We start from the raw sequence: 19,016 nt of genomic DNA on the forward strand, positions 1-19,016 counted from the left end.
TTGCATTGCAAACCTGGTTTCACAGCTGTCATTGGTCTGGCCTATTCGCAAGGACCTTAAATATTACAAAGTGCTGTCACTGAAAATCCTGGTGCCCAGGAAATCACTTAAAGAAGAAAAATTGTGCAGAACAGTGATAACACCATCCATGAAGCAGATACCCTACCAAGAGCTTAAGAACAGAAGCTTAACTCTACACCACCACATACATGCTCACCAAGGTAAAGGATTTGATTGCTTACCAGTAATGGTGCAGGCATCTCTGTACTCTCTGCAGTCTGGCACATCATCTTCCACGCCTTCGCTTACATAGTGCTCCTCGTGAATGCCTGTGTCGCGGGCTAGGACTGCATGGCTCGACAGCTCCGAGGGAGGCACGGTGGCGGCCAAAGTGCAGTCGTGCAAAGCTGTGGCGTCCAGCTTGGCAGGTTTCACAGGCTCGTACAATGTGCCATCAGGGGGACCAGCACTGGAGACCGGGGCTGGCTGGCACAGATGGAACTCCTTGTCTTCGCTAGAGCTGGCTTCAAGAAGTCTGCAGAACACAAAAGGAACAAATGGTCAATTCAAGCCATTCCAAACAGTGTATACCAGGACAGATGGTTTTCTTTTTTCTTAAACATTAGTTTAACCTGACAAATTCAGCAAATACTGAAACCCCTACACTCTTCACAGAGCAGCTGCCTATCTCTGCACTTTGCCCAGTGGTGTGCACTCTGCACCTTGCTCAGTACCAAAGTGTCAGTCCTTGTACTGTGTTTTTTACTAACAGCTGATTGAACATCCGTATTTTTGCCAATCCCAGCTTGCAGTAAGCACAGTCCATTCACCTTGGCTCATTCACCAACTTTCTCTCATGTCAGCCAGGTCAAAGTTTTGTGTAACCCAGCATCTGTATGAGCCAGGTCATACAGACAGGCTGCACATCCCTGGTTGACTTAATAACACCTGGAACTTTAATAACACCATAATTTGAAATCAACTGATAGCAAACAAAACAGCAATTATTAGAAGTTTATACTATAACTGTACTAGACTTTCATCTCCACTGTACACCCAGCCCCTCACTGACAGACTGGCAGCTGGCACCTCTAGCGCCCTTTACAGAAAACACAGAAAACAAAACTCAAGGTACCCTGGGTTAAAGGACTGACCACACTGCTGCTCCCCAGTGCCTCAGCCTCAAACTGGGAACAAAGTCCCTCCACGCTGGATACTGATGTTCCCAGCAAGATGGAATTGGCCACAGAAGGAATGAAGAAGAGCACATTTCTCCCAAAACTTAAGCAAACATTTTGTGTAAGGAGCTAAAGGCACATGGTACTGCTTTTGGTTATCAGCAGTGTAAGGAAAGATGCAAATTCTCCCTACTAGGAAAAGAAAATATTATCATGGGATTGCAGAAAAACAAACTTGGGAAAAGACTTGAAAGACTTTATATATATATATAATAGCTACAACACATAAGCAGCTGCTGAAGAACAAGCCACACAGCAACACCCAGACAACATAAGAAAAACAGGAAGACAGCAAGAAAACGCAAGAGCAGGTGTGATGTAAGTCCATATGCAAGTGCAGCAACGTGCTATGTTCGGTGCTTCACTGAGAACCAGAACAACACTTGTCTTGAAATTTCTATGTGAAAAAGGCTCTCTCTAATCTCTGGAACATGTCCAGATAATCGTATTTTGCTGTTAAAGTTACACTCAGTATTTCGGCAACTTGTTTTCTGGCATTCCTAGCCAATAACATTATTGCTCCAACAAAACATGACAGTATTTCTAGAAACTCCCTGCAAGACTCAAATACCAGTCTTTAAACTGTCAAGACAAAGATCAGGTATTTAGACCTTCTGGAAATAAGCTCCAGAAAAGTCTCGCAACAAAGCTGGAACACTGCACCAGCACCGTTTTTCTCTACCTGTTTTTCACCTTCAGCATGGGTATAAGAACAAAAAAGCAAAATTCTCTCCCCCTGTCAGAGGGTCTAAACAAGGATACATTTGTACTGACATCAGAACACCGTAATTAGTAAACAGATGGGCAATATTAAGTCTTGGGAAAAAAAACCCTACACACAGAATAACATTTCTGTGTTATTAACAGATTATTAAAACATTAAGTTTTCCTCAATTACATACATTTATATTCCTGCATGGTATTATTTAATCTGGAAATATTTCTCACACTCAAAGACTCAAAAATCGTATTGTGTAAGGACCGTAACAGCTAAGGGAACACACTAAATCACATGATAAATTTATACCATACACTAATAAAAATTATACTCTAGTGTGGCAGCTGCAGGAAGAGAAAATTTCACTCGAGTGCTTTAACAGAAAGTGTTATGGTTCCCCTGCAGAGCATCCATTATTCCTGCACTATCACAGTACATACTGAAAAGAACAATGGGGTTACTTGTACTGATTACTTTGCAAATGGTCCCCTTTCAAGTGGCTCCTTAGAAATAACTAGAGGGAGATTACTGATATTAAAAATCAGTTGCTCAAATGAAGTTGGAACCAAAATGCAAATCTTATTTTTCCCCTCTGCACTGAAGATAGAAACAGTTTAAGCTATAAACAAGAAAAAGTACTGGAAATGCACAGACTGACTGATTAGATGGGCTCAATTTTGCCCTAGCTGCTGCCACACATCTGTGAATTACATTTGTTTTGGGAAACTGTTAGATAAGTCTGTTGTTATGAACAAGGCCTTGACTAGGATTAAATAACTAAAAGCTCCAACAGCACTTTTCAGCTTTCCTTGCCCTCCTCTCCCCTCCTTCCCAGGCCCTGCCTTAGCAACCTCAGGAAGCCAGTAAGAAAACAGCACTCCTGAATGAAATAACACTGATAACCAAGGTGTGATTTGTCTGCAGCCTTCTAGTGAGTTCCGGGAATTTAAGATCTTGTAACTTTTCTGAACAAATGACATCCAACATCTGACATACCTGACTACCATTTCTGACTCTCTCCCACACAATCCTCATCAAAAAACTTTTGGCCAGAACATAACATTCCAATTTGCATAAGAAGTTTGTGTTGAATGAGTTTCACCTCTTAACATTCACTCCACTGATGTACCATGGAACCAGTTCTCCACCTCCTGTAAGCTCCACCCCAACCCTCGGCTCTGTTAAGAGTAAATAAAGATACACATCCAGAAACAAAAGTCATCAATGCTCTTCCTTCACACAAACAGTTTCACTGCTGGCAATTATGGAAACTTAAGGAAAATAAGCTTGAAAGTACAAGGAAGGAGCAAAAGCTAAACCTCCCAAAATTCACAACAGTCTGCCTGGTCTACGACAGAAACACATGGAGCATCTACTTGAGAAAGTCAAGTTCAGGTTTAAGGAAGAGAATTTGCCTTGATCTTAAAACCTTGTATCATGGAGGAAAGAAGCCAGCATAAATGTGCGTGTCTGCTTCCTTTCACACTTATTTAATATCCTCAGTTTCCTTACTAAAACCTACAAAGGCACTGTTTGCATGGCATCCCTTGCAAGGCAAATGTTGCCACCTAATCCAGGCAGCACACACTTGTCCTTTAAACTTATATAGAAGTCTTCCTATTGCAGAAAATAAAAACAAACTGCAACTGAACACTATTTACCAGATTGTCAAAACAGCTATAAAGAGAAATGAACATGGTAGTTACTGTCCCCAGAAAATACATAATATTAATATTATTCTTTAGTGAGTGTCACCTGCACATACAATATTTGTAAAGGTAATGGTACAAATTGTTATTGAACTCCTTGGTATTCACTCCTTCTGAGACACAAATGAGGATAGAAATAATAATTGTAGTTTTGTACCTAATCTGACATCCAAACAAGTGCAGACTTTGTAAATCAGATTATAACTGTTCTTAATAAAAATTCAACAAATTTCTTTTCAACAGAAGCCTGCATATAGGATTTAAGTAACTCCTACCTAATATGACATAATTCAGCTTTTGCCTCAGTACGGTAAAAGCTATATTGGACCATTGGCTGTATTGTGCCATTTCTCCCAGTCTAAATACAATGAAAGTTTGAGGCCAATAGACAGATGTGGAACTAAAGAAATATTTAATTTGGAATATTTGAACAAAATCCTTCAGTGTAAAACTGTTTGCTGAAAGAGCAAGATTGCCTAAAGTTTATCATCTATATCTTTTTAACAAAGGTCATTCTACTCTGAAAAAAAAACTAATATGTCAGTTGTTTGTTGAAAGGCAATCATTCCAACCTTGCACTTTGTTAGAGGGATCAACAAGCACAAAGACTTGCTCCTGCACACCACCTCTGAAGAATGCCCAGATTTTGGTCTAACACAATGAATGCCTAAAACAGAGTACTGGCATGATTACTATATCAAGACCTTAAATTCTACATACAGCCAACACCTCTGCAATCTAATAGTACATCCACACAATAGATCAGACTATGACTGCAACGCTGCAACGTAACCAAAACTTGATGAAGAAGTTCACTGGGGGGTACTGACTGCAGTGTACCTGTGGCAGCCCAGATTCCAAAAGGCAAGTCAGGAACTGAGCTGTGATTAGTCAGCAATGTGTACCACATAAAAAAAAATAAAATAAAAAAAAATCCAGCTTTGCCAGTTATCTAGGCAAAGCAGTTCGCACATTTTCTTTGCAGTTTGTTTTGTGGTGAAAAGGCTGAGTTTCATACATTACAAATTTCACATACAAGCAAATAAAATAAACCACTTGCTTTTTCACTGCCATTTGAGATGAAGCTTTTCTGCATTCAGCACTAAACACAACTTAGCTCTGAATATAAACACTCAAATGACTTTAAGTAATCTTTCTTCCTCCATCAAAAGCAGAAAAAGATACAGAGATATTCAGCCATAGAGATATGTGCTTACCTAGAGCCCAGCAAAGCTGAGTAAGTTATCCATAACTTTGCAACATTATTCTTACCACCATCTTGGGTTGTAGCAACAGCAATTTACTGTAGTCACAAAACATCTGGAAATGTGCTACTCCAGAGCCACATGCTGCACCCTTTGGTGATTATTAAGCTTTGAACCACGTTTAATTATCCAGCTCAGATTTTGTGATTCAATACTACTTTTATTCAATAGTTTAAAATGGCAACTGGGACACTCTGAACATCTGCCAATTTAAAGAAATACTTCCTTAACAGAGGGAAAAAATATCTTTCCAGAACATCTGACTAAAATCTTCCAGGTCATCCTTTTGCTATGCATACTCTCATATGTAATTCAGCTATGCTGTTGGGTTTAGAGAAGAAGCAAAACCATTTTCTGTGAGCTGGCTGGTTTTGCATGACAGCTCTGGTACATATGAACAATCAATTCCCTTTGAGTAAGAATCTGAAAACTCTGCTGCAAGATGCACTTCAAATGGTACTTGCGCTCTCACAGGGACATGAAACTTCAGGTAGCCCCATGGGCTACATCACTGACAAGTCATCTGGCATGTACCTATTAAATTTTATCCTTCAAGAAGCTTCAAACTGCACAGGTAAGAGGGGACATTCAGCCCAAGGTAATTTAAAGTAACCCCTTCAAATCAGCAATGAAGATTTATGAAGGTTCAGGGTTTTGATCTAGTTGCTCACCCCTACTGACCAAAGTATTAGCTAATTTAGACAGAACCACAAGATATCAAGGGATTGAGAGAGCTTTCTACTCTTCACATCCACCTGGAGCTTCAGAGCCCTGATCCTGTATTCTCATTTACTAATTCACTAATTCTCATTTACTAAGTACTAACTGATGTTTAAATGCATCAGAGGGTTTTAGAATGTGCAAATTCCACCCTTTTATGTACTTGAAAGAGTCCCACCAGAAATATCCTTCCTTGTTTTGTGCATCACACTATAAATCTACTAAGCACCTCTGTTTTAAACTAAGTCTGGTAAGTTTTACTAAGCTGTTTAAAAAGAATCCTCAAGGTTCTTATCTACCTCCCACCTAAAAAATGTTTCAGATGCAAAATGCTCCATGTAGACACTGAAGCAAATCAAAGCTCTGTATGTCTTTATATGTCTGACTCATATGTAACAAGATTAATATGCTCACCTACCCTTGTTTGGGAAAATAATCGACTGAAGCAACTTAGAATTGCTAAAAGTATCCAAATTCTTATTTCTTTCATAACGCACATTTTGAATCTGTAAATTTTGCCTTTTTTAATTTAAAAAAATTTCTTCACTAAGTGGGTGGGTTCAAAAGCCAGTCAAAATGCCTTCTTCCATTTAAATACATGTTGCCAGACCTTGAAGAAATAACCCTTTGTAGAAGGTCTGGCTTTTACACACACACACATAAACATTCACTGTTTAACTTTTAGATAAAGACTGAATATGGTCCCAAATTATTTACTGAGTTGTTTTAATTATGTGCTATATACTCTCTTATAAACCATGGGGGTTAGCTTCTGCTCAGAAGCTGCCTTTTGAACATGCAGAATGCTGACTGCTTAGTTAAAACCCCTAACTCAAGGGACATAAAGAGTCTAGGCATCATAGATGAGTGATAGAATGTGAGAAGCACCTTATTTACTTTCAAACACTTGACATAATTCTGCATTTCTTATGTTACAAGAGCTCAAATAATTTTACAGTAAAAACTAAAGGGACAAACATCTTGGACAAGTCCAGACTACACCCTTATCCAATGTTTTAAAGGCAGTCAAGGTCCTTTTAATCAAACTTCTTGCTTAAGTTTCCTAGCTTTATAGTACCTTCAGATCATATTCCACAGTTTTTGTTAGTTTTGGAGTTTTTTCTTCTTCATAGTGGAGTTAGGAATGCTTTGACCTAGCCAAATGCAATCTTTCAGAAAAGTATCAACACCCAATGTTAATGTCACACGCTATGAAGGATCTTCTCAAGGTATATACCTCCTGAAGAAAGGCTTTTCTGCCTGTGAAACTATAAAAAAATGTTCTCAAGTCAAAGATCTGAAGGGTTTCTAAAATCATTTTTATAAAGCCTCTTAACGATCAAGTACTAAGCTGATGAAGACATCCAAAACCAGAACAATACCTGATTAACTGCCAGTGGCATGGTAATGTCATTTAGAATAAAAAAGTCACCCAATGAGAATAAAAGACAGAATAGCAGCAGCAATAACCAAAAAGCTCCTTTAACCATAATATAACCATGTACAGCTTGAAATCTCACTCTCAAGGCACCCAGAGCTGCTGCTGTGACCTTGTTTAGCTTTGACAATTAAGTTATCAATCGAGTCAGTCATATTTTCTCAAAAAACAAGGAAATGAAAACATCACAAATAATAAGCCTCTTAAAAGAAAACCACACCACTGCTCTCCACAAACCAAAGTTTCTCACCACTAGGATTTGGCCTTCAGAAGAAGCCCATCAGTCTCTTCTCCCCTCAGGGCAAGGGAGAGTAGAAGCCTACTGTAAGACAAGCCCTGGGTTTGACCTTCACAGCTGTGAGGGCACAAGTGTGCTTTCACCCAGCTTTATGTAACACTGCCCCACTCTGCTCTCAAGTTCCTTCAGGCAAATATTGCAGGGATCTATAAATAGCTCTTCCTTCTGTAAGGCTCACATTACACCGGGAGCTTTTTACAGCTCTTTCTCCTTTTATTAAATATAGGCCAAAAACCATGCTCTCCCCACCATACCCCTCTGTCAGTGAACAAACAAAACTGCAAAAATGTAAATGGTGCATTCCCTTTCCTGCAACACCTCGTGCTCCTGGCTGGGAGATCTTCAGCTGTGTACCTGCCTTGCAAAGGGAAAGCTGTTCAACCACCCCCACCACTAAGGCACAGTGTATGAGAACTGCAGGTGCAGCAAACAAGGAATTCAGGAAAAAGAAAACAAAGCTCAGAGGTATGGCAATGCAAAGTATAAACACCCCAAACATGTACTTTCTTTTCACACACACGCGTGTGCAAGGTGCTCAGTGAGGTAGATCACTACGAGATGGGTGCAAAAGGCATGGACCAATATTTGCTGAAGATAAGAATAAGATTTTATGACTTAAAAAGAAGCAAAACAAAACAAAAAAACCCCACCTAATAATTTTGGATTAGCTGTGGTATATTTAGCATGGACTCCAGACTCAAAACAGTGAACACACAAGCTAGAATACAAGACCATCAGTTTTGGTACATAAATACCATCTCTGCCAGCGTATCTCCTTGTACCACTTCAAAAAAGGCAGGTATCAAAGACTTGTCAGAGGTCAGGTATGGGGAGAATGACTACATCAACAGCAAACCAGGTCCTCAAATAATATGGGTGGGAACAGTGATAACAAAAATATGAAAAGTTTTCTTTATTTAAGCAACACAAGAGAATGGAACTCCCTACTTCTTTACTTCTCCACAAACCTCAAAGGCTTTCAAATAAGAGTTTTGGGTACAGCTTTTCTGATAGTTGGGGAGAGCTGTTGATCACCACAAATTCTGAACTGCAGAGGTAACACCACTGTCCCTGTCCCTGAGTGCTGAGCTCACTTCCCATCCAGAGCAAGGAGCAGTGGGAGCACTTGCCCAGAAGCAGTGCAGGGAGTCACAAATGCACTACACAAACATGAACTAGCTACTTGTACAGGGGAAACAAATCCAAACCCCCGAAGAACTCACTGAAAAATGGCTGGGCCTAAGACAGCAGGCAGTAGGTGAAGATATTCGAATTAAAATCTGTTCCCATTCCAAGCTAAATCCCTGATGAGCCAGCCCAGCCATACTCTGTTCCTCAGGGCAACACTAAAGAGCAGGGGAAAATAGCCAAAAGACCATGCTAGTATGTTGGTTTCCCACCACCACTACACTACTGTTTAATCAAAAACACAATACAACTAATTGCCAGCAAGTCAGGGCCAAGAGTTTTAGTCAAGTAACTCTAAACAAAAGAATAGACTGGCTCAAACCAAATATTTATCATGGTTTAAAACCTGGGGGAGAGGGGGAAATTTTAATCTTGTTTTGCATTACTATTGTTCTTCTCCTGTTACAGGAAGAATTTCTCATTTCTCACCCTCTGCAATGACTTTGAAGAGTCTACATGGACTTGGTACACTTTAAATTTTAAAAAATACCGATTTACAGGATTGGAAAAAAGTGCCATTATTCCAAATTTCAATAGCTGACCTTTGGAAAATATTTGCACAATCTCATATAACACAAGACTGCTGCTTTTCTTTACTGTTTCTTATTGCACACAGTCAGTGAGAGCAGGGATAAGAAGAATTAAATTCTTTGCAAACTGTCCTATAAAAACCCCAACAAAACAAGCACAGAACTCAAAAAACTCAAAACCCACACACTGTAACTCCTGTGTCCTTATCCATTTATTTTCAAATTGATTTGATTGCTTTGGAGTTGAATTTTTGTATTAAAAGATGATTAAAAAATAAGACCAACAAACAAATCAAACAATCAAACCCCCACCTGCTGAGTAGGAACATCCTTTTCTTTTTTTTTTTTTTTTGTTCCCAGAAATTAGGACATTTAAATATCCTGTTGCTGCTATAAGCAATTTCAGAGACAACTACTGGGAAGCTTACCTCCAAGAACAGTCAGACCACCAATTCCTGCTCTGAGTAAGATGCTAAGTCGATCTGCTTTGGCTCACTAGCATCACTGGCCCTGCCTCACTCCCTGGCAGCAAACCTCCCCACGTGCTTGAGCAACTGGCACAATCCAGTGAGAGCCTCCACCATTCCTCAAGGTTGCTTTACAATCCTGAACGTGCAAAGTTTCTCAGAGCCTATTCCACAATTTCTTAACTGGCTGTTAATATCCCTGGGCCTCATATCCATTATCTTTTGCCATCTCTGATGAGGTGTGTATGGAACGATGCTTTCAACCATACACTGTTATGTTTGAGAGGACATGAGTGAGCTGAACACAGCTCTGTCACAAGCTCTGTAATTATAGCCCCTCCGTAAAGCTCTGGGCTGGGGGGAATGCAGATCACAGCCCTTTTCAGCCCAGAGAAAGCCACAGCTCCAACACTTGGTGATACCTGAACCTTACAAGCCCCTTTATGTACCATTGTTGGGGAGTGACACAAGAAGACCACAAGTTCCTGAACAACCAGCAATCCAGGGCCTTATACCAAAGCCTTGGTCACATGGCCTTCCCAGCAACTGAGACGTGTCCCTGACTAATGAGGGTGCATCTCAACACACACCATTCCATGCAGGACTGCTTCCCTCCAGCTCCTCTTGGGGCTAATGGCTACAGCAAAAAAAAAAAAAAAAAAAATTTCACAGCCCTTCTCAAAAGGCTACATTGTAGTTTAAAAATCTTAAATTACTTCTGTCAACTCATTTTTCTGCTTCTGATGCTTGTGTGAAAGCACCAAGAATAAAATAGGAAAGTAAGATTTTGTTGTTTTAAAGTTGCTCTGTATAATCGGTATATTACCATATACATGTGTCTGTGTTCCTGGGAACCTAGAAATGTTTATCCTAACAACAGGCTGTGGAATTTTAGGAAACTGAGCCAATTATCCATGGCTTAGTGCCATTAAAGTCAAAGTCATACAAGCGAAGATTTTAAAACAGAGTTTTTTAGAATTCAAGGGCATTAACATGAAGATGGTAAGGGCAAAGCTGTGAAACAGTCTTTATACACACACACACACACACACAAAAACACCAACCCCAAACAAAACAAAAGAGAAAAAAAGTCTCCTTACAGGGGAGAACTACACAAGAGCTTAAGCTAGGGAGTATAAATACAAATTAAATACAATACAAGCTCAGTTTTTGCTTCATTTGCAGACTATCTTACTTAAAAACAGACTGAAGCTGAAATCCTGCAGTGTGGCTTTCCCCAAAGAACCACAAAAACAGAAATCTGGATTCACTCAGTGCAGATGGATCAAATGGTTCCAGACCATTTGGAAACTGACTTTGGAAAATAGTTGTGATAACCATTAGACAAGGCACTTTCTGAAGCTGTCCTTAGATAAATTCCTGTGTGCATGTACATGTTCTCCAAAACACACAATAGACAGTCCTGGACACTGAACCTCACTTAGCAGATTCATGGCACAGGCAGTAAGAGAGCACTGAACCAAACTGCCCCTGGCAGCTCCTGCTCAACTGGAATTCTATGTTGAGACTGAAAACTACTGTAAGTGGACTAGACAAGCTGACCGGCTCTACCATCAGCCAACTCAGTTCCCCACTTATCAGCATACCTTCTGACTTATTTGTATCTTAGCACCCAGTCAGAAAGCATTCAGAGTCTACCAACCGCTTCAGGCAAGCAACCCAGCCAGCTTTCCATGAGGAGAACAGTTCTTAGATAAACCTTTTTCCTGTATGTTAAGGATTTTATTCTTTGTATGCAAGAATTTCTCTGAAAGTGGAACTTTTCACTACAGTATCAAAAGCAACCCTTGCTTGGGCAATAAAAGGAATTGAACTAATTCAGTGAAATATTATAGAGCCCTGCTCAATGTAAAAGTGCAGAGAACAACATGTAGCTTTACAAGGTTGGAAAGCTCAGCATTTGAAGCACTTCTTTATTCAGTTGAAAAATATTTTAAAAATCACTAATGTTGCCCGTCTGCAGTTTAAAAGAAAGCCTCTCTCAAAACAAGTATTATGATGCCTAGAAATGTCTTCCTTCAAAATGTTTTTTCATGACCTAACTTGGCAGAGCAGTGGTCCTATCAGCCTCAGAACCACAATTAGAATTCATTTCCCTTGACTCATACATACTCTAGCACAAGGGAAGTTATCATTCCCGATAGCCAGTTTTTACAAAATAACTGTAATAAGACCGGAACATGAGTTTTAAGTACCCATGGTTATATTTGAAGATGATGATACATTTTGAGATCATAGGAAAGTATCACTAAAGTCAAAGTAATAGTCTGTCTACTTGAAAGACTCATTTTTTGTTTGTGCATGAAGAAATGAGCTTCTGCTAATGGAGTTGTGGAAGATTCAGATTTCAAGAGCAACAGGTAGAATGGAAAGCAAGGCCTACAAGTACAATGCTTAATATAAACACATGATTTCCTGAAAGGAACAGATCTCTCTACCTACTCTTAAATTCCCTGTGTATGTTGCTGGTTTGATATATAAACTCTTATTTGAGTTAAAAAAGTTAAAAACAAGCCAAGATTTGACAACTGAAGCCAGTAACATTAAAAAGTGCTTGGAGACAGCACACCCTCAATTTCATTACTTAAGCCTTCATTAATTTTCAGTTCTCTGTCCAGTATGTGCTTACAGCAGACCTCAAAGCTTTATCACATCTCTTTTACTGTCAAGAGAGAATATGAAGCTTTCCTTGCTATTGAAGAAGGCCTGGAGAGCAATTCCTTGAAACTTAATGTGGCAGAAGAAAAAAATGAACTTGTGTAGAAAGGACTGCATATCACATTAATAAAAGAGAGAAATTTTAGAAAAATACTTTTATATTCTGTGTAGGCATTGACTTCCCTGAAATGAACTCAATCTACTTAACCTGTTTTACAGTTCATGTAGAAAAGCTTTTGATTTAAATTTAGTCATGCTTTAAGCATAAGCAAGGTGAAATATTATAGTCTATCTGCCTGGGGGTTTAGGCTCAACATAATTTTCAGTAAGAAATGCTGAAATAACATCAAAAAGTATGCCAAATGATGGCAAAGATCTCTGAGCTATCACTTGCCCCATGCAAATAAGTTTCAGCTTTTGTTTAACAAAGTCTTGGTCATGTCTTTGGTCAGAAGAACATAGCAGTCTAGACATTTCATGCAGCAGTTCAAGCAAAAGACAAGACTGTGTTCTAAAGTGAAAATTGCAGTATTTCCTTTACCAGGATACATGGAATTAAATATTGTAGCTATTCCTAGTGTATGGTAGAGATGTGGCTACACTAGACCATCCTTACATCCCTTGCTGTTCTGGATCCAGAAATGCACTTCTGCTTTTCAGAAATGCACTGTTTATTCACCTGCACCAAACACAGGGCTCAGCAAGACCCTCAATTTTTACCACAAACCATTTTCTGTTTTTCTCAGTGAAACATTCTGCCATCACTATAAAACCTTCTCTTTACAGTATTACATTTCTCTTTTCTGCACTTTAATGTCTCTGTAAGGTCCCATGACTCAGTTTTCACACACCTGTCCCTCGCCATGGAAACAGAAGAGGAAGAATAAATAGAATGTATATACCTCATTTACATTATTGAATAAAAACACTCTATTGATATTCATCATTAGGTTGGAATCTCCATGGCCAAAACAGGAAGCACAGACAAGTTTCCCATGACTGAAGCCTAGCAGTAATACCCTTGTAAACTTCCATCATCGCCAACACCAGCAACTGACAGGTCAAGGCCAAAATAAGCCACTGTCCTGCAGTTTAGAAAGGCAGCCAGCTTTCAAGGAGCAGTCAGTCTAGCACAGCCCCTCTGGGGTGAATGTGTTGGCAGCAACAAGTTGCACCAGAACCTTCCTTGACCTCTCTCTCTTTTAACAGATTTCTGTGGTAGGTTTGCAGTTCCACCACTTGTGCCCTTTCTTCAAAGCTGCTGCTCCGTGCAGACTCCCCAGGCACCGACACCCACAGCAGCTGCCGGCACAGCCCCAGCCCCAAGTGTCTCTGTGCAACCCGAGAAAGGCATGCTGCCGCCTCCTTGGCAGGGCCAGACGCTGCTGAAATGCTCTTCCCCAGCCTCGCTCCATACATTGACTGCAGGAGAAACAGGGAAGTTTATTAATAAGCAGGAGGAAAAGGTCAGCAGCTTGACTTGGATCCACAACTTTCTAGGCTAAGATCACTTGCACAGTATGCCAGATGGGTCAGAGAAGAGACCGGTTCTGCCAGAACAGACCGTGAAACTCCAAGCAAACACCACAGCATACACCCAATATGGTCTCCCACAGAATCCTACTGCTAAATTAGTGTTCATACAGTCATGTTGATACGGAATAGAAGGGTGTTTTACAGCTCCCACTGATTTCTGATAATTTATGCTAAATCTACAGTGAGGTAGGAAAGAACAATGTAAAACAAGTCCAGACACAGACAACAGATCACTTAAGAACTGGCAGTACACTTTGGGGTTTTTGGTGGGTTTCGTTTTTTTCTCAAGTTCTCAAAAAACTTTTCCATAATAATGCCATTTCCATTCGTCCTCAATCTTTATGTTGCGTTTATTCCTGAATGCACTGAATAACAAAGCTGTTAATTTTCAAAGGGCCATGTACAGAGATATCAATTTATAGCGCAATTAAGAAACCACACAAACCTCAAACACACAGCTAGAACAAAGCCTACTATTTTCTTGCTGCTGCAGTGCATTTGTGACTTACTGGAGGGTGTTTAGGTGAAGGTTTCTCAGTTCTCACAGATTCTTCCTCTTTCTCCTTGTACAAGTTTATTCTCATTCAATAAGAAGCTTGATTTTGCAGTCAAGCGTCACAACTACGTCACTGAAGAGATATGAATCTATTGTGCTCAGTTCTTTGAATTTATACATCTATTTACAAATCAGGTCAAAATAATGCAGAATGTGCATTAGTGCACAGTGGCAGTGTATATTCCTACAAATGAAAGCAGGAAGGGAATTTGAGCATGCTCTACCCTTGGTCCAAACATGCGTGCAGGTAATAGAGCTGCACAGTGCTGCTTGGACATTCACACAAAATTAAAGGCAACTAGAGAGGACACTGACCACATCATTTTTATGTTATTCAGCACAATCATCAGCCGCAGCAGGGACACACATGCCAAAAAGTCTTTAAAACCAAATATTTCATGTTTAGCTACCATAGTACAGTTTGGATTCATCATCAATCCCTTTTGCTACAAGACAAGGGCATAGGCACCAGGTTTTAACCATTATGGCCTGTGCTCTTCAGACGAATTACAAATAGCTGTAAAAACAAAACTGAACTTCAGCTAAGCAAGTTTGCAAATTATCCAGAGTACATCACATGTTCTAACTGACAGTGGGCAGAAAATATCCAACTCAACAAAACTGAAGTGCCATATGCAAAACTTTCCCACAAACATCCTATACAGACAATATAGACACTCTAGTACACGACTGGATGAAGCCTCAAAAAATCCACACAACTGCACATATAGCATAGAAGTTGGCCATCACACAATACTGTAAGCAAAACCAATGCCTACCAGTCAAAACAAAGAGAGATGACATTCAGCATGAACCCATCCTGACTGGTCTGAAGAAACACAGACAAATATCTGTCTTTCAAAGTTATTTTCCAATAAGAAAGGGTGAAGTTTTTTCATATCAGGTAAATGATACTACTCCGGTATAAAGAAATAGTATGGTGGAACATGTAAAACCTACCCCAAAATAGTAATAAGAAAGAAGGATGCTCTTCAGCATGCCTGCAGACCTTCTCTTGCATGAAGTGTTACTTTATGAACACTTTCAGTAGCAATTGTCACAGCCTACCTTACTTCATCTTTGGTGTCCTACACCAGTGAAATACACATCACTGAAACATGTCTGCTATGTGGCAGCATTCCCAGGTATGTCATTTAGAGAAGTCCCAAAGCACTCAGAATCCCATGTTAAATTCTCCACCCACAGATTTTCTTTGCAAAGATAAACATGAAAGAAAAACGCATTCACTCAGCCATGCATGTGGAGACTGAAAGACTGGGAGTGACCTTTGATTATGGCACTAAAACAAAACACACATTAAAAGTAAGAAAAAGCTGGAAGGGAGGAAAAGCACAGCAATTTACTTAGGTGAGTCCCACTAGCTATTCTGCCATCTGGAAAAAAACAGCAGCTTTCAGCACATAAGCATGTAAACTGGTGGACCCTCTTGTGCTTTCTGCTATTTTTTCTTCCTTAGCAATCTTTTTACATAATAGTTCTATGAATAAAATAGGTCAAATTGAGCCTCTCAGGACTTTTACTAAATTTTAAACATTAAAAAGCTGCTTGTAGCTGAGTATTATGGTCAAATTAAAGGTTCCATGACTTAAAATAATTTGCTTTTTCAGTGGCACTGTTGTCTGGATTAACTTTTCTTGGGTACTATAAGTACACAGTCAGGAAAAGTCCAGTACATTAGCAAATGCAGTGAACAGATTAATATAACTCTGACTTCATACAAACTGTCTCAGTTCAGAGCCTTTCCACTATGGCAGAGTGATGAGCAGCACCTCTCAGATTCACTCTAGTTAGAAGGTGTCTGTTGAGATTCAGGCAGCCCTTGAAAATCATCATAGTGAAAATGGAAGTTTCCACTCATGCAATTCTACCAATTTTACCTCAGTAACACAGAGATTATTCCCAGCCAAACACAAACCTGGGAAACGTGCCTTTTCTTTGCAAGTTACCAGGAAAGAACAATGTAGTCAAAACCAGAAAAAGATGATTGGGAATGAAAGGTACTATTTTCCCCTCTCCCATTCCAATCCATTGGCAAGCAGCTCCCTTTTCCAGATCTCTGCCAGGGCTCTGTCCCTCAGTGACTCTCAGAGTCTCACCAGACTGCTAAAAATAACTTCCCAACTACAAGACATGCACATTATCAGCGGAAAACATTTCTGCAAGCTTAGTAACAGCTCCACAGCTCAGGCTGATTAAAAGAGAGACTGAAAAGGCAGACTAAAGAATGATTGCTGAGGTAGGGAAGCCTTTACTGCATGCCCATCCATTACCACCACAGACAGAACACTTTTTTTTTCCCCAGGTGACAGACATTTTACAAGCAATTGCAGAAAGCTGAGGGTTTTGCATTATAAGCAATACATACTGTAAAATCTAAATGTGTTAGAATCATATTGATAATTTGAACTTACACACTTAAATGTATACTGCTTTGCAATTCAGCAGTCTTCAATGATTGTTTCTGTGGAAGTCTTCAGAATGAACATGTAATAGCACATGTAACATTCTGTAAGCAAGTAGAAGGCTCTCCACATTCAAGGTTTTTTTCCTGCTATAAAACAGTAATAAAGCAGACAGGGGATTAAAGCAGACAGGTTTCAGACTTGCCCAGGTCACATCTGTATGGATACCTGCATTGTGGGTTTTGCTGCTTCACTGCATGCTGTGATCACTGGAGAAAAATGCACATGAAATCCTTTATTACCCAAAGCCCTGAGCTACAGAATCAAAGGCCAGTTGGTCACCAAAAACATGCAAAGCATGTTTCCATCAAGTCTTGAGAAGGGAGAATAATTTTAATGGCACTTTATGAAGTAGAAAGAGTGCTTGAACACCAAAACTACCCAGTCACTTACAAACTCTGTATTTGTGATTTTATAATTCAAAAGAACTTGCTGTCTCTCAGAAAGACACAGAAAAAGCAAGACTTAAAAACTTCATACACAAAACTGTCCTCCCTGTGAAGATCACAAACTTCTGCAACTTCTACCACTCAGTGCTACCACAGAAGAATACTGTGACTTATTTAAAAAGGATTAACATGGTTCTTGTGTTGTGACAGCAAAAACTCTGCAACCAACCACTAAAAGTCTTGGTCTGACTCTCATTCCTCCCTTAATCTACATGGTTCAAAGCAGTTCTTTGTTCACTGAGAACTTAAGTAGTGAAACATTCACCATCAGTTTAAGGAAGTTTTTGAACAAGAAGGTGTCCTTCTTACTCTGGTTTTGTCAGGATGTTGAGGTATTTCAGCTGTTCACATGGAGGACAACACTCTTGCTTTCATAACATTACTTCCCAAACTAAATTTGCCAGTTATGAAATTACAGATCTGTAAGTACAATTACATGTCATAAATGGTGATTGCATTAAGGACTATATTTTTAGGAAGACTCAGAATAATATCAACACCACCTACACCAGATAAATTTTCTTCTTGTACAGTTAAAATTCCCAGCTCCTTCCAAACTAACAGTATGATTTTATTCCAAATAACTTTCTGGTAAGAGCTGAAGTGATACTTGAAATCCTGGGTTTTTTGGTTAGTTTTATTTTTTTTTTTTTTTTGAAGTAAAGATTTAAGAGTATGGGTAGCTTTTTTTCCTAAGCCTGATGGAGATTTTAACAAAGTACAACTTTCCATGGCTACTGTAAACACAGAGGGAATCCACTCATCTATTTGTTTTTCCCATGACACTTCCATCAAAGGGCAAGTCACATCAGTTACACTGTGACCTTCCTACTGATGTTTTGCTAATGACCAGGCAAGAAACAAGGAGTTTTCTGAACAGAGTGAAAAATCAGTGTACTGTTGATGTAATAGCTATAACTTGAAGGTACAATATTGGGAAACATACAAATAAACTAGTTCTAAGACACAAAGAGAAAGAAAGAAAGGAAAAAGAATAAAAATCCCAGTGACCTTGCATCTTTCAGAAGTCACTAACACTTCTCAGCAAGCAGAAGGACATCCTGACCAGAGTCACTACTTATTTCACTTATTCCCAGTCAAAGTTATTAGGAGGAGCACCAAAATAGTTTACTGAAGACTCCACTGAAAGCTGAGCAAATCAAAACAAGTGCCAGTACCAAAAGGCCATTTTTCCTTCACTCTCCCTGGTACAGTCAGGTGTAGTTGTGCAGTAACGGCCGCCATTTTACTGCATTTCCTGAGAATAAAGAATGGGGTTAAGGGAGGGAAGCAAACAAATTATCTGATCAGGAACAAATAAAAATAAGCTCAAGGTCTCTTATATCAATACATGTCTATATTAGAGTTTCCACATGATATCTGAGCTGTCTATATTAAGCCTCTCAGGCCAGTCTCCCACTAAATTAAGCTCTTGAGTGGCTTAAAGTTCACATGATTTTTAGAGCCTATCTAGGCAGCTATTCTTTCTGCATCTCCTCTATTGAAAGTTTCTTTGTCAGCTACCTTTTTCACCTTCAGTTCCAGTTCTCTGATGAAACCTTGTATGTGAGAAGTCACATGACATCAGGAAGCACATTTCAACTCCTTTAGAAAAAAAGGATTTCAGAATGAAGTGGGATCAAAGACCAAAAAATTATCATAGCTGATAAGAAAACAGTTTCAGTACTTAATCTAACAACATGGAATCCAAAAGGTGAAATGCACTCCTATCACTTCTAATT

At 39.4% G+C, this 19,016-nt stretch overlaps 1 protein-coding gene across 2 annotated transcripts in view; it reads right to left on the bottom strand.

The window, feature by feature from the left end:
• The window catches only part of TRAK1 (trafficking kinesin protein 1), a 125,772-nt gene that overhangs the window by 79,831 nt on the left and 26,925 nt on the right, over positions 1-19,016 (bottom strand). For both annotated transcript variants that reach the window (XM_071429583.1, XM_071429582.1), the window contains one exon: positions 243-535. The gene's annotated coding sequence lies outside the window, so the exon portion shown is untranslated. Of the gene's footprint in view, positions 1-242; positions 536-19,016 lie in introns of those variants that run through there.

The sequence above is a fragment of the Agelaius tricolor genome, unplaced genomic scaffold (genome assembly GCF_023055355.1).
Source record: "Agelaius tricolor isolate 1412-34295 unplaced genomic scaffold, bAgeTri1.0.p SCAF_6, whole genome shotgun sequence".
Lineage (NCBI taxonomy): Eukaryota > Metazoa > Chordata > Aves > Passeriformes > Icteridae > Agelaius > Agelaius tricolor.